The 22,922-nt window shown below is 31.0% G+C and overlaps 1 protein-coding gene across 1 annotated transcript in view; it reads left to right on the top strand.

Moving 5' to 3' along the window:
* Positions 1 to 7,285: 7,285 nt before the first annotated feature.
* The window catches only part of LOC111418287 (uncharacterized), a 50,246-nt gene continuing 34,609 nt past the window's right edge, over positions 7,286 to 22,922 (top strand). The window contains exon 1 of the mRNA XM_023050795.2: positions 7,286 to 7,468. The gene's annotated coding sequence lies outside the window, so the exon portion shown is untranslated. The remainder of the gene's footprint in view (positions 7,469 to 22,922) is intronic.

Below are 22,922 nucleotides of genomic sequence, written 5' to 3'. Positions count from 1 at the left end.
ATCCTATATATCCACCAAAACATCGGACGTCTCTATTTGAAAGAAGCTTCAGCTATCACATTTACAAATCTTATAGTAAATTGCCAAATGATATGCGAACTCTGAGCTTAGGTACATTCAGGAAGAGTTTGATGCGGCTGAGGTTTCAGCAGCAAGGGAGAGAATAATATCTGATGCTGGGATATTTACCATTGGCTTGTTGGGATTTGTGAAGACAATATGAATTTTTTTTTTGCTTAGTTGATTAAGTATTTTATAATTCTTTTTATATGTTTTTTTTTTCTTTTATTTTCTTTCTCGTGTTTTCTGTTTTGTTTAATTTTTAGTTCTTTTTTGCAACCAATTGGGTTGGTATGAGCAGACATCGTCTGGAACCCGCCCATTGTGTTCCTTCTTTAATTTAATATTATGAAATAGAAATATGTAGTACGTTATTTGTAGTTGTGGAAGGCACAATAAAGATATATTATTATTATTATTATTAATAATCACACATGATCAGGGACGGCAATTCGAATCAAACCTTTTTTCAAAATTTAACACATTACTCGGCACACGACAAATACACACATAATCTTTCCATCCTCATGCAAATGGAATGTTAGAACGATTTCATCGATCATTGAAGACGGCTATCATCGCTAAAGGAGACACTACTACTAGATGGAACAACAATCTACCAATCATCCTATTAGGATTAAGAACATCACTTAAGGAAGATCTAGGTTGCTCCTCAGCAGAACTGCTTTACAACGATCAATAAATAAATAATAAAAATATACATAAAATAACGATCATCGTACAATTATTATTATTATGTATTATTATTATTAATCGCTTACATTGCAAATCATTTCAAACTTTCAAATAAGATTCTAAACAATTTTTCTTAACAACATTTTCTAATACTTTTGTTAAATAAGAATTTACACTCATTTACTAACTTTCAAAAATAGTTAATTATCGCTAATAGCGAAAAATGTTTCATATGAAAGTTGTTTAAGATAACATGCTTAGAAATTTTTATAAATAACATTTTTCGATATTTGTAATTGTCAAAAGTAGTAATTATTGCTTACAAGCCAAATATTTCCATTAATAGTTGTTTGAAATTAGATACTAAACAATTTTTTTATTAACATTTTCCGACATTTTCGTTAAATAAAGCTCTACAGTGATTCACTAATTTTAAAAAAACAGTAATTATAAATTATACCGAAAAACTTTTCAAATAGTAACTTCTTTAAATTAGATTGTAAACATATTTTCATTAAATAGATAATAATAAAAAATAATATACAGGTGCCCATTATGTATGGCATATATATTGTATATATGTATATATTATTATTATTATTATATTATTATAGCCCTTTATTTCTACATTTTACATTTTATATTTTACACTAATACAACAAAAGGAGCATCTCATGCAACTCAAAGCAAAAACGAAGAAAATAAAAAAAAAGCAAAACAAAACTTTTACCATTAAATATAATAAATTAGACTGGCATGTTGAGTGCACAAGATATACACCACTAACTCTGCTGTATAGCAGTGTTGCGTGTGGTTTTACAATTTACAACGCCAGCACACACTGATTAATTAAATAGTTTAAATACTTTAGAAAAACAAAACCAAAATGATAATATTTTTATATTTTATCAATTAAGAAACATAAATACGTATATATATATATATGGAAAACAAAAAACAAAAAATCGCTCAAATCAAATTAAATCCAAAATGGCTGAGAGGTTTGTGAACTTAATAGTTTGAAGCCATGCTCTGATTGAAGATTTAAGGTTGGTTGGACCCAATGACAAACTATTTTCAAGTGCATATCTCATAAACTTATTATATATTTTAGGGGAAAAATACCTGAAGGATCGCTGTCCGACTATTTTACGCACACGAGTCAACCGCACAGACATGTAATTTTTAGATCTAGTGTTCTGTGCATGATCCATATCGCTTAGCAACTCTTTACCGCCAAATATCCTAACCAAGACAAGACTTATATATAATAGAGGAACAGATAGCAGTTGTGAAGCCTCGTAAACTGCCTCAGTGGGATAATTTTTAGGTACACTTAGCATGGCTTTTACTATCAACTTCTGCATGACTATAATTTTTTCTAAATGAATATTCGCAGTCCCACCCCATGCAATAAGACCGTAACGGATAATAGATTTCGCCATTGCATAATAATAAGTTCTTAGAAAAGATGGACAGACATGTGGTGCTAATTTTTTTAATAGAAATAGTACTGATCTTAATCGTTTACATGTACTGGTCACATGTTTATCCCACCTCATGAATTGGTCCATTATTACGCCAAGATACTTTACTGAATAGGTTTTAGATATTTTTGGACACCTACAGGTCGGAGACGAGCAGGTACAGGTAGCGTCATGTATTGTAAGGTGTTCTATATTTGTTGGTTGTGTGTTTTGATAGGTAGAAAAAGTTAGAAAATGAGTTTTCTCGTAGTTCATAGTCAAACGATTTGTGTAAAGCCAACGCGTAATCTTAATCATATCAATCACACCCGCTCATTCCACCTGCCCCCAGTCCGTTCCATCAAAGTAAAGTGCAGTATCATCCGCAAAAGAAACCATTTTTCCATATAAAGGTAACGCCAACAAATCATTTATGTACAGCAGAAATAAAATGGGTCCGAGGACTGTGCCTTGTGGTACTCCGCAAGACATTTCTCCTGGGGAACTCTTCATAGTATTTATATGAACCACCTGTTCTCGTTCTCGCAAGTAAGATTGGAACAGCTTGAGGGGTAACCCCCTCACACCGTAGTGCTCCAATTTGTCAAGTAATAGAGCATGATCAACAGAATCAAATGCCTTTCTTAAGTCTAAAAATATTGTCATAGCATGCTTAGAATTATCTAATGATTCGTAGATCATCCCCGTTAGCTCAGCTATAGCATCAGAGGCACCCCTCCCCTTTCTAAAACCAAATTGAAAATCAGATAAAATTTCTAAAAAGTCATTTAACCTTACGTAAATTATTTTCTCTAAAATTTTTGCGAAGCTGGTAATGAGTGAGATCGGACGATAATTGTTTACATCCTCTGCGGACCCTTTTTTAAATAAAGGTTTGACAACTGATTTTTTAAGACTACGAGGAAAGTGCCCCTCATCTATTATCCTGTTATAAACAATACTAAGTGGTTCAGAAATTTCATGCGCTATCTTTTTTAAAACGGTTGCGCTCAGAGTATCATGCCCAGAACTTAACTTATTTTTTAAGTTATTGATTACCCTTTCTACTTCGTTCTTAGATGTTGGAGTAATAAAAATCGAGTGGCTGTTACGTGGAACAATTGATGTGATATCGAATTCTGGATAGGTTTGAACCATAGTATTAATGTTGTGTACATTGAGAAAATGGTCATTGAATGCATTGGCAATATCACTATCAGCCAAAAGCTTTTGACCAGACACAGTTAATTGTGCAGGTGACTCACAACGTTTTTCCTTGTTTAATATAGATTCGGACAACTTCCACATCTTTCCCCCGTTTTTATTAACCTGCAATGCCAACTTTTCGTAATAATTTAACTTTAATGATTGAATTAGTATGGGTATAATGGACTTGTAATATTTATAAAGTTCTATTAATTGTTGATTTTGTGGATTCAATGTGATTTGTCTAAATAATTTATCCCTAACCGAAATTGACACAACCAAGCCGTTTGATATCCATGGTTTACGTTTCCGACATTTGGAATTTATTTTTCTATTGACCATAGCTTTCTTTATTTCATCTTTTATAACACTTTCTAAATTATTTATGCATTCATCAATATTTCCAACTAAATGAGTCGACCAGTTAATGTTCTTTAATCTGTTCTGCAAAGTATTATAATTTAAAAATGATTTAGGTGTATCTGCCTGATACGCGACCCTCTTGGTAGGACTCTTCACCTGTGCATCTTTAAAACATAGCTGTATAAAAATCGGATAGTGATCGGTTATTTTTTGATGGAGGACTAGTGGCAGAATGTTATCGTCATTTAAGAAACATATGATCTATACAGGTACTTGAATTAAGCTCTACACGAGTTGGCCTATTTATATAAGATTTGAAACCGTTTTGCGCTAGAAGATTAGAGTAAGTAACGACGACATCAGAAGCAGAGTTGAGAAGGTTAAAATTTAAATCGCCCACGATCAATTCTAGGGATTTAACACAACAACCACTCAGGTAATCTTCAAAACTTTTCAAAAACTCATAACAGTCTAATGACGGTGGTCTATAGAAACAACTTATTGAAGCTTTTATAGTACCAGATAAAATAATGTTCAATCTCATAATTATTAAATTGTCAACTGAGTGTAAATCAACCTCACACTTTAAGTTACATTTAACGTGAGCAATGACCCCATCGTTTTGATTAAATCTACTATTTGAGTAATAAAGGTTGTAATTTGGAAGATAATTGTAGCCTGTGCACTCCACACTCCAAGTCTCAGTAAGAACTATGCAATCAAAGACACCGTCATATTGCGAGAGAAGTACTAACAGTTCATCAAAATTTTTATTTAAACTGCGTATATTAATGTGCAAGACATTTAATTTAATTTGCAATTGAGAAAACTTAGAGACTGCATCGTAAAAACTCTCTGCACACTCGACAACGCCTGTACCTACAATTTGATTGTCTAAATATTCGTACAGTTCAAAATCAGGACCGGAATTTTGCTATTTAAATCTATCTCACTTAAAATTCTTACTGCATTGACCTCAGAGTCCCGCCTGGCCATAATTTTCTAGTTCTTCACCCATACAAACTTATATCCTGCTACTCGTGCCCTGGCCTTGGTAAAATGAAGTAGTTTTTTATTTAGTGATGTTAGATGCTCATTCAGGAAAATTTTTTGTCCCAAAGATTTTCCAGGGATGCAGTTATTTGAGATGATTAGAAATTTCTTCGCTACCAGTAAATCTCTCTTCTCTCGGGTTTTGAATTGGGCCACAAGCGATCGATTAGCATTTGGTAAACGATGTGCTACGTCGACATCATCTTCAGTGATATTCAGCCCTATCTGCTGTGATATGAGTGATACCAGATTTTTGCAGTTTTCGCCCGGAATATATATATGTTGTAAATATATTGATATATACTATTATCTTGGTAGGTATCAACTTTATAAAAAAACATTTTATTGAAAAGTTGTTTAATATTTTATTTGCCATAATAAGACAGCATTCAATTGTTTTTATTTCAGAAAACAAATGAGCAACGAATAACACTTGAAGTTTTTTAAATGGCAATGCACCCTTTTGTTAGGCTCATTTGATAGGGATTTTTTTCTCTTTACGATGACGTAAAATTTTAGTACCCTTATACCAGAAAATGTTTGAAAAAATGTCTAGGAAAAATGTCAAACATTAATCTAGATATCCGAGATCGTCAAGTACCTCGAAGTACCTCCAATTATTGGAGATGTACACTAATTTTTCGTTTATTTGTTTTATTTTGTATGTAAATTTAATTTACAGTAATAATTCGAGGTACTTGACGATCTCAGATATCTAGATTAATGTTATTGACTAATTTTTATTAATAAACAATTTTTCCATTTTTCTCAAAAATTTTCTGATGTAAGGATACAAAAATTTTACGCCATCGTAAAGGGACAAGTAATCTCTATCAAATGAGCCTAAAGAAAAAATACATTGCCATTTAAAAAAATTTAATTATTATTCGTTACTCATTTGTTTTCTGAATTAAAAACAATTAAATGCAGTCTTAATATGGCAAATAAAATATTAAACAAGTTTTGTATAATATGTTTTTTTATAAAGCTGATACCTACCGAGATATATACTATATTTCATACATAATGGGCACCCTGTATATAAAAATACATAATATACATAAAAAATATACACTAATTCACTAATTTTTGAAAACTTACAAACTTTACAAAAAACTTTACATACAATGCACGGTGAAATTATGGAACATATTTATATTTTTTAATGATTAACAAAATTGTTTTACAAGAAAGGCGAATGACGTCAATTCTATTGAATCAAAACACGTTTTGTGACTCCATATTCACTTCCGGAATCAATCATTTATTTTTCAGTTACGACGTCATCGATATTTTTTCTAAATGGGACATATGCACTTATTTGCGCAATCTGACAGGGAATTTTTATTTGCGAGCAATGATGTAACTATTGGTGTGGGTTACACAACAAAATTTTGGAGAAATGAATCTTTAACTGGACTGATTTTTTAACAAACGATAAAATGACATTACCCAATGATTTTATAATCCGTTGTTCGAAGTGTGTTCTCCCCAATTTTCTTAATTTACAGAATTCGTTGCAATGTGCTTAACATGGCCAGCTGCTGATAGTTTATTTGTGTATGTTGTATTGAAGAAATAAAGTTTATAAAATAAAATTAAAGTTTTTAAAAATGTGTTCGTCAGTTAAATATTGCTTAATAAGAACAAGGAAGAGATAACCACAAATAACAGCCAATCTAAAACCGATGCAAACATGAAAAATAAATATTGCACTAAAACAAAATTAAACAACGCAGTACAAATAAAGACAAAACAAATAATAATAAAAAATACAGGAAATAGTTATTATAATAAGCTAAAACTTTCGTTATGTAACCCATACCGATATTTACATCGGTGCTCGTAGAAATGTTCCATAATTTTGCCGCAAACTGTATAAATTGATTATAATGAACAAAAAAAAAACATTCTAGTTAGAAAGTGTAAATTATTATTCAATTTGGATGCCAAATTAAGTATAATAATGCGAATTTAATAAGATCTTTTCGTTTTCTCTTCCCTCAAATTTTTATTAAACAATAGATATTTATTAAAATACAAGGTCGAATTGTATCAATTCTCACAAGCTATATAAACATTCCATTTGCTTCTCGTCTTTGAGTAATTAAATAATTTTTGTTTGTCTATAAATAGAAGCTGTGTTTACCTGTCAGTAGTCAAAGAGTACATAGCTATCAAATAAAGTCAAGGCAATGATTATAATTGGCGAGTTGTACGACCACGACAATAACACCTTCGAACATTCGAAAATAATCTTACTTCATTAGCTAACAAAGACGATTTCTTAAAGATGCTAAACTACCTAATGTTAAAGTGCCGATTTAGCCGTGACGTTTTCACTTCTAACAACCATTTGACCGTGGTTTAATATCTCGGATAGGTATCCTGTATCTCTCTCTGGTAGTTGTGTTTAGAACGTACAATAGAATGAAGGTGACTTCTAATGGGAGATATAAACAATTGAAATTAAGCTAATGTCAAGATTGAAATTCAAAGATTTAATTTGTGATATAGATAATTAGTTTGTAAATATAAGTGAAAGATTATTCTTCGAATCCTTTTTTGTGATATTAAATATAGTTAATGTTGCCTTAAATCAACGTATATCTCGTTATAAATAGGTGAGAACTTTTTTGCATGTGCAATCTACTAAAATTTTATCTTGTTTACTGATAAAGAGATTCATGGGATTAAAAAGAACACAGAACAATATGTATAATAAAGTGAAAATTAATCCGTAAATAATTTCTTCACACCACTATCAATTATTGTAATAGCGTTGCAACGAATGCTTTATCTATAAACATGCTGGTTGTTCTAAATCTGGAATTTCTCTTTGATAAGAATTAATCAGAATTTTGCAACTATAGTCGAAACGGTTTGGAACTTATCACGCGTATAATTAGTATTGTTCTTTTAAAAATGTATTAATGGTTCGTTAAACGAATAACTATGCTTTAAGTGATATTTTAATCTATATGTATGTATGTTTATCTTGCTTCTTTAGAACTAGTTTATGGTTTCAATTTCTATACTTTACTTATTTCAGGTTAAAAAATTCCAAATTTAAAAAAAATCATATCTCATATAATAATTATATTTCGATGATTTAAGCACAGTTTTATAGCAAATTTAATAAGGTTTCAACGCATTAAAAATGTTTCCTTCGTTGGCATAAATTATGGTAATAAAATTTTTTTAATTCAACCTCGTGATTTCATACCTTAAATGACCAAAATGTATAAATACTAAATTTGAAAACATATCTCAAAAAGTAATTGAGAGCACATTTTAAGTACGGTTTTATAACAAATTTAACAAAGCTTATAATATTATTTTAATCCAACTTCGTGATTAGGGATTGTTAAGTGTTAAAAATGCTATTTATGACATCGTACCGCAATAACGAATTGTGACATCATCACGAAACAAGAAGCATATTTAAATAAATTTAATTAGCTTTTAATGAGTTGAAATTTCGACGTTATGAAATGTTTATTCATCACTGCATATTTACTTATTACAGATTAAATCTACTATAAATACAAAATTTTAAAAATCATATCTCAAAAAGTAATTGACATATCGAGATGAATATTATAAAATTATAAAATGTAAACGTGTTCTTTACTTAATTTATTATTACCTATTTAAAATTTAGATACAGGATGTTTCACGTAAAACTCCCAGGCCAAGTATCTCTGGAATGGGTTGAGATATTTTAGTTTTGTAACAAGTTGTTGTTAGAGTACATAATTGACTTTAGTTCTTAAGTATTATTATTTTTCATTATACAAAAATAAAGGTGGCGCTACAGTCAAAAGAAACTTTCCCTACAACACAAACTTTTAATTAGATGTATGTGATAGAACATCGTAAACTTCTCCCTCGCTTGTTTTTATTTTCTCGGAACTAGTTTCGGCTTATAAAGCCATCATCAGCCGAATTTATGATTAAAAAGGATTATAAAAGATTTCTCTTTTGGTTGAACAATTTTTCTTTAAAATACTTACAGTCAAGTTAAAAAATTCTTCTAAGAATATAGTTATTATATTTATACTTAGTTAAGTGAAATAAAAAATTAATAAAAAGTTTGTGTTGAACCTTTATTTTTGTACAATGAAAAATAAAAATACTTAAGAACTGAAGTCTTTACGAACTCTAACAACAACTTCTTAGAAAACTAAAATAGCTCAAGCCATTCCAGAGATACTTAGCCTGAAAGTTTTAAGTGAAACATCCTGTAGACAATAACAAAATTTGATATCTTAATCTACTTCAGGACATTATAAAATTAGTGTCTGAAGATGGCCATATTTTTTTTCCTTATTACAAGTACAGGTAAAATGAATTTCGATTATAATTATTTATAAAGTTTCAATACACTTCAAATACACCCCAGTGAGAAAAGTTAACGTACAGGGCCAATTACAGTTTTTTATTGTCTACGAATACCAAAAATCGTAAAAACTTGATTTTTTTAAATGTAATTATCGATCCACAAAATTAATTAATCATTTAAATGTGATTGTAACATATTTACTGTGGCAGCACCGGATTTATCAATATATATCACTGCATTTCCCCAATTTCGCTTCGAATAAAATTGAGTAAAACAGAGGTACATCACATATTTGGACTATTACTGTGCTAGTACGTGTACTGTTTGTATTGAAGTTTGGTGAAATGGCTCCAACAAGAAATCCAAGACACTTCCATTGAAAAGGATATGATAAAACTATGGAATGAAGGAAAATCCTTCCGCGAAATTGCTGCAGTAGATGGTAGGTCTCATTCTACAGTCTAAGAAGTTATTAAAAATTATAAATCGACCGGTTCCACTGCTGAGAAACACCACATTATTAAGAAAGTGCGTGCAAAATTCTAAAAAACTGGCCTTCGTAGCCGAGTTGCACGCATGAAGCCGTTTGTATCATTAATAAACAGACAGAAACGAATTACTTTCGCCAAAGAACACGTAAATAAGCCGCTAGATTGCTAGGAAAAGGTAATTTTCTCTCACGAAAGCTAGTTTTGTATATTTGGAATCAAGGGACGCAAGCTGGTATGGCGAAAGCTATATCTCTAATAGTTTTTAATATATATACGTAAATTAATATTGACGAGCATCATTCTAGTAATTCTTCCATCATAGGTAGCCATGGATTAAAAATATAACATTTTAAAATAGAACATTTGTTAATTTTACTCAGTGTCAAATCACAGTATTATAGTCTTGGATTTGTTTCTTAAAAATGCCAAATCACCAGGAAATGGTCAAGCTCGCCGTAATTCAAGGGCAGCTGTCCCACTTTATCGCAAAAAGTATCCAGATCGAGCTGTTCCGGATCACAAGTTTTTTACCCGATTGGAACAAAATTTAAGAAAAAATACAGAAGCGTTTTCCTATAGGAAACATGTTCCTATTAAATAAACCTTATACAATGATGGCGTCGTAGCTGAAGTTTGTCAGTTTTTTGAACATAAGTAATCCTAGAGCTGTAATATGAAAATATGTCAAGTTTTAGTTTTATAAATGTACTTATAAACCAGTTTATATTCCAAATAAAGTCAGTATCAAAGTATAAGTTGTTTGAGTAAGACGTAGAGTTAACACATGGCGCAGTCAGTGAAAGAATGAAAAAGTAAAATGAGTGAAAAAGAGAAAAGTAAAGAATATACAATGGCAACGAATTTTATAGTGCTAAATCCGCTAAAATTAGAAGATAATATGCAAGAAAATTTAAAAAAATTTAAACATAAGTTCGATTAATATATGGAAGTATCTGGTTTCGAATTGTTACCGGAAAAGAGAAAAATAGCCATTTTGATGAACATCGTGGGTGAAGAAGCAGTAGAAGTCTATAATACATTTCAAATAGAAGATCCGTTAACATTAAATAAAATTTTAAAAGAATTTGAGAATTATTGTAATCCCAAGAAAAATATTTTATACGCAAGACATGTTTTTCAATCTCGAACTCAGCAAGAGGGTGAGTCGTTTCACGGGTTTTTAACAGAAGTAAAAACATTAGTTAAAAATTGCGAGTATACTAACGAAGAAGAAGCATTAAGAGATAAAATAGTTTTACAATCAAATGATAGGGACACTAAGGACCCAAGGGTAGGGATTAAGGATTAATGAAAATGGGAAATGTAACATTACAAGAAGCGGTAGAAGCATTCAGAATAGCGGAAATATCAAGAGGACAAGTAAAACAAATGTATTCAGAAGAGAGAATAGATAAAATTAATAATTTAAAAAATAATGTTAAACACGAAATAAAACACAAAGAAATAAAATCAAGACGGTTCCAAGGTCAACGAAAAGAAATGCCAAACCAGTCGGAGGAAAGAAAAAAATGTTAGAGATGTGGTCGAAATTCGCACAAATTTGAGTATTGTCCTGCTAAAGGTAAAACATGTTTAAAATGTAAAAGATTAAATAATTTTGCGTCTTGTTGTAAAACGGTAGTACATGAATTACAAGAAACAGAATATTATTGTGATTCAATTGGTATAAGTAAATATTGGAAAAAAGAATTAAATGTTGAAGGATATAAAATTAATTTCAAATTAGATTCGGGAAGTGAAGTAAATATAATTCCAAAAGTAATACTTGAAAAAATTAAGCAAATTAATAATAAAAAATATAACATAAGTATAAAAGGAATAAAATTAATAGCTTATGGAGGTTTTGAAGTAAAGAGATTAGGTGTAGTAGTATTAAAAATTCACCATAAAAGCAATTGTTATTATGAAAATTTTGTTATTTCTAATAGTGCTAAAATGCCAATACTATGGTTAAAAAGTGAAAAATGAAAGATAAACAAACTATTTTTAATCAATTTTCAAATGTTTTTCAAGGAATAGGGAAATTTTCAAAGTTATATAAAATAAAAATAAAAAATGATGTAAAACCTGTTTGTAATCCACCTACAAGAATTCCATTAGCTTTACAAAAAAGATTAAAAATTGAATTAAATGATTTAAATAAAAGAGGTATTATAGAACAAGCTGACAATTCATCTGAATGGATAAATAAATTAGTTATTGTTGAAAAATCGAACGGTAGTTTAAGGTTGTGTTTAAATCCGAAAGATTTAAATGAGAATTTATTAAATAATTATTATGCTATTCCTACATTAAATGATTTAAAATCTAGACTTCAAAATGCTAAATATTATTCAGCCTTTTAGTTGAAAGATGGTTTTTGGCAAATTCTTTTAGATAAAAATAGTAAAAAATATTGCACATTTAGTAATATGTATGGGAACTATAGTTTCAAAAGATTGCCATTTGGTTTAAAAGTTTCAGCTGAAGTCTTTCAAAAATATAATGAAGAAATGTTTGAGGATATTCCTAATGTATTTATATACATAGATGATATTTTAATTTTTGGTGAAACTGTGGAAGAGCATGATAGGGCATTAATTGCAGTATTAAAAAGAGCACAAGAAAATAATATAAAATTTAATAAAGAAAAATTTCAATTCAGAACCGAAGAAGTTAAATACTTAGGATTTAAATTTAGTTATAAATCAGTGACTCCAGATAAAATGACTATTAAAGCTATTGTGGAGTATGATATACCAATAAATAAAAAAGATTTACAAAGATTTTTAGGATTAGTAAATTATCTAAGGGACTTTATTCCAAATGTATCTCAAAAAACAAATATTTTAAGAGAAATGTTAAAAAAAATGTTGAATTTAAATGGATGGATGCTCATACAAAATGTTTTGAAGAATTAAAAAAGTTAATTGTAAAACAACCAGTTTTGACAATTTTTAATAGAGAAAAAAAGATAACTATTCAAACTGATAGTGTTAAGGGAGGTATAGGATGTGTTTTATTACAAGAAGGGCAACCAATATGTTATGCGTCAAAAAGTTTGACTGAAACTAAAATACGCTATAGTCAAATTGAAAAAGAGTTTTTGGCAATATGGTTTGCATGTAAAAAATTTAATCATTTCATTTATGGTGAAAAAGTGGAAGTTTACACAGACCATTTGCCACTCCTTAGTATAATGAAAAAAGACATAAATAAAATTCCATCAAACAGATTACAAAGAATTAAAATAAAATTATTGAAATATGATTTAAATGTTGTATACAAACCAGGAAAATGTTTATTAATCGCGGATGCTATTAGTAGAGCATGTAAAAGGGCAGAAAAAATAACTGTACCTGATTTGAATGATGTAGTTCACACTATAAACATGTCTGATGAATATAAAAATAAATTTAAAAAAGAAAGTGAAAATGATGTAATAATAAAACAATTAAAGTATTATTGCATGCATGGTTGGCCTAATTCAATAACTAAAGTAAAAGATAATGTAAAAAAATATTATAAAGTAAAGAATTTAATTTTTATTGAAGATGATTTAATATTTTATGAGAATAATGTAATGGTTCCAGAAAAAATTAAAATTCATATTTTAAAAAAATTTCATGAAACACATTTTGGAATGACAAAAACAATCGCAAAAGCTGAAACATTATTTTATTGGGAAGGAATGATAAAAGATTTAAAAGAATACATAGCAAAATGTAGACTATGTGAGAAGTTTCAGAACAAAAAACCTAAAGAAACTATGATTATTATATTGACTATTATTCGAAATGGATAGAGTTAGTTAAATTAAAGTTAATTCGGAAGAATTAATCACTGTATTGAAAACTATATTTGCAATACACGGAGTTCCACAAATAATGATAGCCGACAATATGCCTTTCAATTCTAAAACATTTAAAGATTGTAGTATTAAATGGAATTTTATAATTAAAACTTCCAGTCGGGCAGTTGGTATATGTAAAAAAATGTTTAAAAAAACAATGGAAGGAGATTTAGACATATATAATGTTTTATTAGAATATCGTAGCACACCCGTTTTAGGTACAAAATTGTCACCTGCTGAACTTTTATTTAGTAGAAGAATAAAAACTAAATTACCTATAAGAAATGAACTATTAAGACCAAAAATTATAATGAATTTTACAAAAACTTTAAACGAAAAAGCACAAATAAATAAAAGCTACTATGACAGAAATGCTAAATCTAACAAAACAAACTTCAAAAAGGGAGATACTATAGTATACAGATATAAAAATAAGTGGGAACCAGCAAAGGTTATCAAATCGAATAATACTCCTAGATCAATATTTATAAAAGATGACAACAATAAAATAAAAAGAAGAAACACGATAGATATACGTCCTTCGGAAAATATTCCAACATTTAGAACACATGACAATGACATACAAATTAAAAAAGAACAAGTACATTTAGAATTAAACGATAAAGAGATTAATGTTGAAAATCAATATAGAACAAAGTATGGTAGAATAGTAAAACCACCTCAACGTTTACAGGTTTAAGTTACTTTTAAGTTTAAAATAAAAATTTGAGAATGTATTTTATTTTTAATTTTTAGGGGAGATGAAATATGAAAATATGTCAAGTTTCAGTTTTATAAATGTACTTATAAACCAGTTTATATTCCAAATAAAGTCAGTATCAAAGTATAAGTTGTTTGAGTAAGACGTAGAGTTAACACAGTTAATATGGCAAGTCAACAATTAAATATTTCCTATTCCTCCATACGTCGAATACTTAAGAAGAACGGATATTTTGCATACAAATTGAAGAACTTGCAGCTTTTAAATGAAGATAACCGTAATAAACGCATACATTTTTTAGCGGATATGGCCATATTGGAAGACTACAATAGAAGGATATATAAGTACATTTTATGGACTGATGAGAGCCGATTTGTAAGTAATGGGCTTCCAAATAGGCAGAATAAAAGATACTGGGCTACTGAAAATCCTAATGTGATTAATGAAGTCGAAAATCAAGGCCACTTTGGAACTAATGTATGGTGCGGCATAATAGATCGATATTTAGTGGGTCCATATTTTTTCGATTACAATTTTAATGGACCAATCTTTCTCCATTTCTTAGAAAATGAAGTGCCCGATTTATTGCAAGATATACCTCTCATACAGAAAAATGTATGGTTTCAAATGGATGGAGCGCCCTATCACAATATCATATTTTGTTGTTACGGCGTATATCCTGAGAGATGAATAGGAAGATCTGGTCCAGTGCGTTGGCCAGCTAAGTCACCAGACTTAAGCTGCATGGACTTCTTTTTATGGGGCACAATCAAGAATATTGTATACAGTACTCCCACAAACAACGTTGAACATCTTAAACAAAAAATTCGTGATGCTTGTAATACGATAAGTCATAAAAGTCTTAAAAAAGTTACTCATAATGGAGTGAGAAGCCGGTTTCAGCACTGTTTGGCGGCGAATGACGGTCAGCTTGAGCACGCTTTGTAGGTGCAACATATTATGTTTCTGTTGTTTTAATTTATTAAAATCAAAATTTATTGTTTTAAGTTTTAAAAAGTTTATGATTGTCTCAACAAATTGTTCTATACTTTTATTTCGTTGTTATTTTGTTACTATTCAGTTTATTAAAATGTTTTGTAAACCAACTTTCAGATCTATTATATTATTATTTTATATTAGTAAATTTTTAGTCCATGGCTCCCTATCATAGAAGATATATCAGGATAACACTCGTCAATATTAATTTACATATCCCGTTATATATTAAAAACTATTAGAGATATAAAAAAACTTTCTTATTCAACATTGTTAAAAATTACATAGGCATCCTATTCCTAAACCGAAAAAAATGTGTTCGTTGAAAAAATAAATTTGTGTACGTCGCGGCGCCTAGCGTCGTCGTCCAAAATTTAAACGCCTGATGTTTCTTAAAGCTGAGAAGATACTATTTAAAATGGTATACATTTTTTTTTCGAAAATACATGCCAGTGTGGCACGGTATAGGTCATATTGATTTTTATTTTTTTATTGACAAGTACAATTATTTTGTTAATGCGTAATGAGAAGTATGTGTTGCTGTGGTCTGTCCGAGATTTCATCTGTTCTTCTTGTTGGTTCATTTGAAGAGAGGCAGACGTTTTGCCAAGTCACCTGACGGCAGACTGGAGACTGCGACAACGCACTGAAAATGTCAGGTGTGACCTTTCCAACACGTACAATTCTTTGGATATACTTAACGCGAATTTGAAGCGGAGCTTTACACAATTAGGCTTAGAGCACACTGCAGAAATAGTTAAACTCCGGGTACTGTATAATGTACCTAAACAATTGCACCTCCAGAATCACCTATGTCAATCCTATTGAGCACCTGTGGTTTTGTTGGAGCGTAAGATTTAGCAGCATGACATAACTTCAAAAACAATGCGGAAGGACGTAATTACTGAAGAATGGAGCAAAACATCGAAAAGAACATCAAAACTGGTAAAATCTATGTCAAAGCATCTAGCAGAGGTTATCAAGTGGTACCTACAAGCTATCCTACTTTTATGTACAGTACGTTAACTTTTTCTGAAGTATTTTTCATGTGTCTTTTGTTTTTGGTATTGTTGTGGCATTGAATTTAAGTTTATAGTTTTTAAATATTCCTGTACTAAAAGACTGAATTCCAATCCGTAAATAAAGTACATACAATTTTTGTTATAAAATACAAATTTCCATCAACTAAGAACCGTTTTAAAGCAAATTTACTTAGTGATTAATGAGTTGAAAATTATTTCTATAGTTCCAGAAATTTCGACATTTTGAAATTTGTACTCATCTCATGTACTTTTGTTTGTTTATAAATACAAAATTTGAAAAACCATATATAAAAAAAATAGTTAAGATATCGAGATAATATAATATTAGGAACAGTTTTGTAGCAAATTTAATAAAGCTTCAACACACTAAAAATCTCCGTGAGTATCGAGCTTAAGTCATAAAAATGCAATTTACAATATCGTATGACAATAATGAAATGAGATATCATGAAATGTGATCCGTTTTTAAGTAAATTTAATTAGCATTTAATTAGTTGAAAGAAACATTTTCTATATTTCTATAAATTTCGACGTTATAAAATTTTGATTCATCTCTGCACAACTACGCATTACAAGTTAAATTTATCAACACCAGATTTGAAAAATCATATCTCAAAAAGTAATTAAGTTATTGAAATGATTTAAACGCAATTTTGTAGCAAATTTGATAAAATTTTAAGTTCAGAATTACTTCTATATTTGCACAAATTTACTACCTGTAATACTTAACAGGTTATATTTGTAAATACTAAACCTGAATGCATTATATCTCAAATAGTAATTAAGACATCGAGATGATTTAAGCACAATTTTATAGCAAATTTAATAAAGTTTCAAGACACTAAAAATACTCCTTCGTTCCTATAAATTCCGGAGATTAAATTATTTTAACTTTAATTTTTATTTAATTTTTATATTAATTTAATTTAACCCCACCATTGTAGAGCTTAAGTGATAAAGATGTAATTTAAAGCATCGTACCTGAATTACAAATGTGATATCATCATGAAATCGTTTTTAAGTTAATTTAATTAGTATTTAGTGAGTCGATGATTATTTCCATATTACCACAAATTTCAATGTTATGACATTTTTTTCATCTCTATACCTATATCTCTCTCCATTGCGATAACTACAGAGGGATAACTTTAGAGTAGCATACAAAATACTGCACAATATACTGTACAACAGACTGCAGCCGTATGCTCACGAGGTGGTCGGCGAGTATCAGTGAGGTTCATCCTCGGAAGGTCGACCATGGTCAAAATTCACTCATTGCGGCAATTTCTGAAGAAGACGCTTGAACATAACATCAACACATACCATCTGTTTGCTGATTTTAGAGTGGCGTACGACAGTACCAATAGATCCACCCTCATTAACGATACGGCAGAATTTGGAATACCATTATGATACAAACTGGAGTCTTCAATAGCTTCCAAATAAAGCAAGGCCTGAGACAGGGAGACTCATCACTCTTTAATCTCGCACTGGAAAAAGCAATCCAAGAAATTGAAGTAAGAAGGAACGGCACGATCTTTTATAGATCGAAACAGCTACTGGATACGTCGATACCACAATATTATTGCCACAATATTAATTGTGAGTCGTGGTAAAAGAGTCGTGGAGGAATGCTTCATCGCACTGGAACTAGCTGCAAAGATGTCAGGACTGATTGTTAACTAGGAAAAGACCAACAATATAGTTTGCCAAATACTTTTTCGAACAAGTTGATAGGTTTGTCTACCATGAAACTCTCGTGAACACCACTGAATGCATTAAATCAGAAGACGCATGAATAATAATAATACTTTATTGGTGATTGCATCAATAAGTGATTTTCACAGGTCATAAAAGAAAATAATACAATAAACACAAAATGCAATTTACAATAATGGTAAGTACACTAAAAGTAGTAATAAGTAACAACAGGTAAGTAAAAGAACAAAAAAAGAAGAAAAAGGCTTCAGGGAGGCGACACACCAGTCATAGCAAGTCATCAATATCATTGGTCAAAAACTCCTGAACAGTATAAAAGGCCTTCGCCACTAAATAATTTCTCATTTTGTGTTTGAAATTGTTACTCTCTAGCAATCTTATGTGTTTCGGAAGGACATTGTGGAATTTTATACCAAAATAATTAACGCCATCCCTGGCCCTTGCCGTTCGAGAATAGTCCGTAATTAAGGTATCACCCGCCCTAGTGTAGTAATTATGATAAGTATTAAGAGTTTTAAATTTGGAGATATTACCCTTGATATATAAGAGACAATGGAGAATGTAAAGCGAACGAAAAGTCTGTATCGTATAATCAATGAAATTGGCTCTACAACAGTCCCGAAAACCTAGATCCAAACAGACCTAAACACGATCCACATGGGCGGAGTGACCCCAACAAATTAACGCGTACGATACGTGGCTGAAGAAATAGCCGTAGTATGTGTTCATCACAACATTGAACGGGACAAGATCTCTCAGTCTCCGAATGACGAATACAATGGTATTCAGTTTTTTCGTCAATTGGTCAATGTGGGCCTTCCACGTTAAGGAACTTGACCGGCTCCGAACACGACCTGAGACGTTTAAGTGAAAAGTTTAAAGTTTGTGTTTTTTCTCTATTCATGCTTAGTCTGTTGGCCTGAATCCAATTTGAGATGCAGGCTTGTGACTCAGATATGCGGTGACGCAAGGCATCGGCATCTGTTGAGGACACCATTACGGTTGTATAATCAGCAAAAAGGATGAGGTCGGAATCATGTTACTGGGTAGGTCGTTGATAAATATCAAAAACAGGAGTGGCCCCAATACTGAGCCCTGAGGTACACCATACCTAAGTGGAAGACGACCGGACTCTAGACCGCAATGTGAAACATACTGCGATCTGGTCGTCAAATAAGATTCGAGAAGATTTATGCTGCTGATGTCCATATTGAAGGCACTAAATTTACGAATTAGTAACTCATGAGAGACGCAGTCGAACGCCTTTGTTAAATCATAAAAAGCAGCTCCCGAATAAATATTGGCCTCGAAACCATTCTGAACAAACTGCACCAAAGTCCGGATGGCGTCCGATGTCGATCTATTTCTTCTAAAGCCAAACTGTCCGGAAAACAGTGGGCTATTGGAATTGAAATGAGTTGCCATTTGTTTGTTTAAAACTATTTCAAAGATTTTCCAGAAAATTGGCAGAATGGATATTGGTCGGTAATTGCAGGGATCGTGTAGCGGGCCTTTTATGTGAATAGGAATAACCTTTGCCACTTTAAGGCAGTCCGGAAAAATCGAGTTTAATAAGCACTGGTTTGTTAGTTTACATAATGGGTAAACAATTATATTTGAGACTGTTTTAATTAAGCTGGACATCCCTGGACATCGAATTTTTTAATTTTAAGATTATGTCACGTAGTTCGTTATAAGATATCGGCTTAAATTCGAAGAGTTTATTATTATGATCATTGACCAACGGACCCGAGGAGATATTATGATGGTTTAGTGTAGGAAGGTTAATATCATTGACAACACTTTCGGCCAATATCACACAAACATATTGTGTCATCATGGTCTTCAGAAATACTTCTGCTCATGAGCCCTCACCCGCAGGACAGTCGCGGCCTACTGTATTGTGTTAAATGGAACACCCTGTATATTTTTACATATTTGGATTTGTCTGTTTTCAAGGTTTATGAATGACTTTGCTTTTTGCAATTTGATTCGGCCGTTCTCGAGTTATTCGAATTTTTCTAGAAAAATCTGCTCCAACAGACATTTGTTCAAAAAATCAGTGAACACTCGATTTTTGGGATATCAATTTAGGATTCAGAACATGCTTAAGCAACATGATGAGAGTATGTTTTGGTGCCGAGTATGGCTGTCTAGAACGTTTGGTCACTTTACTATGGCACGTTACTTTTTCGAAACTTGGAAGTACCATAACTTCATTTTTTTAAATGGCACCCCCCATATTTTATTACTTACTCGTCTTCGGTGTCTCTTTTTACATCTTTTATATCCCATATGTCCTATACCTAACATTTATAGTTTGGGAGATAATTAGGATTTTTTGAAAAATGCACACACATATCGATATTTAAACTAGTGTGTCATGAATACCTAGTGCGACCTAGTGAATAATCGAATGAAGTGGAGGTTTGAAAATTTGTAGACTTGTGATGTTTGATGCCAGCTTTTTAACGAAAGTATTTTCAGGTTCCGGGTACTTGTGGTTACACCGGAAGTGGTGACAATTTTAGAACACCCTGAGTTTTATTACATTTTTCAATCAAAAATGTCAACTACAACGTTACTACTTCAAAATTTATAAATCATCTAGTTTGACCGCCGGAAAAAAAATTTGGTGTTTTGGAATGTTGTTGTGGTTATGTATTATCAGAGGATCAGTAGGGAAAGAGTAAACAGTTTGACATTTGCTAAAGCTATGGTTTATTTCTGTTGGTGTGATGACTAGGTTACTTTTTGTAGTGATCTGTTCTCAAGAAATGCCATATTTGGAATTTAGTAATGAGGATTATTTGAATTTGATAATAATTTATGGAGAGTGCAACTAAATAATTGCGTATACGTGTCGGCTGCAACATACAAATGGCCTAAAATTGAACAAAAATTTCAAAAATGTAATGAAATACAGGGTGTTCCATTTGAAATATGAAAATTGTCACCTCTTCCGGTGTAACCGCAAGTACCCGGAACCTGAAAATATTTTACTAAAAAGCTGGCATCAAACATCAGAAGTCTGCAAATTTTCAAAAGGCTACTTCATATGGTTATACACAAGGTCACACTAGGTATTCATGGCACACTAGGTTAAATATCGATATGATATGTGTGCATTTTTCAAAAAACCCTAATTATCTCCCAAACTATAAATGTTAGGTATAGGACATATGGGATATAAAAGATGTAAAATGAGACACCGAAGACGACTAAGTAATAAAATATGGGGGGTGCCATTTAAAAAATTGAAGTTTTGGTATTTCCAAATTTCGAAAAGTTAACGTGCCATAGTAAAGTGACCAAACGTTCTAGACGGCCGTACTCGGCACCAAAACATACTTCATCATGTTGCTTACGCATGTTCCGAATCCTAAATTGATATCCCAAAAATCGAGTGTTCTCTGACTTTTTAACAAATGTTTGCTGAAGTAGATTTTTCTAGAAAAATTCGAATAACTCGAGAACGGCCGAATCAAATTGCAAAAAGTAAAGTTATTCATAAACCTTGAAAACAGACAAATCCAAATATGTAAAAATATATAGGATGTTCCATTTAAAAAAATAAAGTAGGTGGCGACTTCCGGTATAACCGGAAGTGCTACAAATCTGAAAATATTTTAGTCGAAGAGAACGCAATTAATAATACTTAAATCTGAATTTTTAAATTTTTGTTTTGGCTAGAACCCTATGAAGTTCTAATGAACGGTCGTCGTGGATGACCCTGTATATGACACAGACTGTGCATCTTTGAAGGTAAGGTACTCAGAAAGATTTTCAGGGCCATCGACAAGGCTGGTGGTGCAAAAGATATAATATTGAGCTATATCAGGTTTATAAAGACCTCGACATGTCAAAACCAAAAGGGATAAATCGCTTAAGATGAGCGAGTTGTGTATCGTATGCAAAATTCAAAGATTACCAACAAAGTCACGACAAGTAAACCGCAGGGTGCAAAGATATACGCGTTGGATGGATGGGGTCGAGGATGACCTTAAAACCATGAAGGTGTCCAGATGACGAGAAGTTGCTGACCAGGCAGAATGGAAGAATCTAGTGGAGCGGACCATGATCTAAAATGATGATTATGGCGCTTGAAATGAAAAATGTAATTTATGACATCGTACCACAATAACGAATTGAAATATCGTCAGGAAATAAGAAGCGATTTTATTTAAATTTAATTGGTGTTTAATAAGTTAACATTATTTCTATAGTTACACAAATTTCAACATCATGAAATTTTTATTCATCTTTGCATATTTACTTATTACAGGTTAAATTTATAAATACCAAATATAAAAAAAATCATATCCAAAAGTAATTAAGATATCGAGACGGTTTAAACACAGTTTAATAGCGAATTTAATAAAGTTTCAAGACACTAAAAATAAATAAATTGTGGAGATAAATTTGTGTTTATCCAATCCCGTGATTATAGAACTTAACTGATAAACTTCAATTTAGAATATCGTATCGCAATAACGAATTGAGACATCATCATATAATTAGAACCGATTTAAAGCAAATTTAATTAGTATTTTATTAGTTGAAAATTGTTACTATATTTCCATAAATTTCGATGTTATGAAATTTTGATTCATCTCTTCACATTTACGTATTACTGGTTAAATTTATCAACACCAGATTCTAAAAATCATATCTCAACAAGTAATTAAGATATCGAGATGATTTAAGCACAGTTTTGTAGCAAACTTAATAAAGTTTCAGCACACTAAAAATATTTCCTTCGTTCCTGTAAATTCCAGTGATCAAATTATTTTAATCCAATCCCGTGATTATAGAGCTTAAGTAACAAAAATGCAATTAACAAAGTCGTACCGCAATAACGAACAGAGACATCATCATAAAATAAGAAGGCAAATTTAATTAGTATTTTA

This window comes from Onthophagus taurus, chromosome 2, assembly GCF_036711975.1.
Source record: "Onthophagus taurus isolate NC chromosome 2, IU_Otau_3.0, whole genome shotgun sequence".
Classification (NCBI taxonomy): Eukaryota; Metazoa; Arthropoda; class Insecta; order Coleoptera; family Scarabaeidae; genus Onthophagus; species Onthophagus taurus.
The sequence above is the reverse complement of the archived record's forward strand: the minus strand, read 5'-3'. Positions and strand labels throughout refer to the sequence as shown.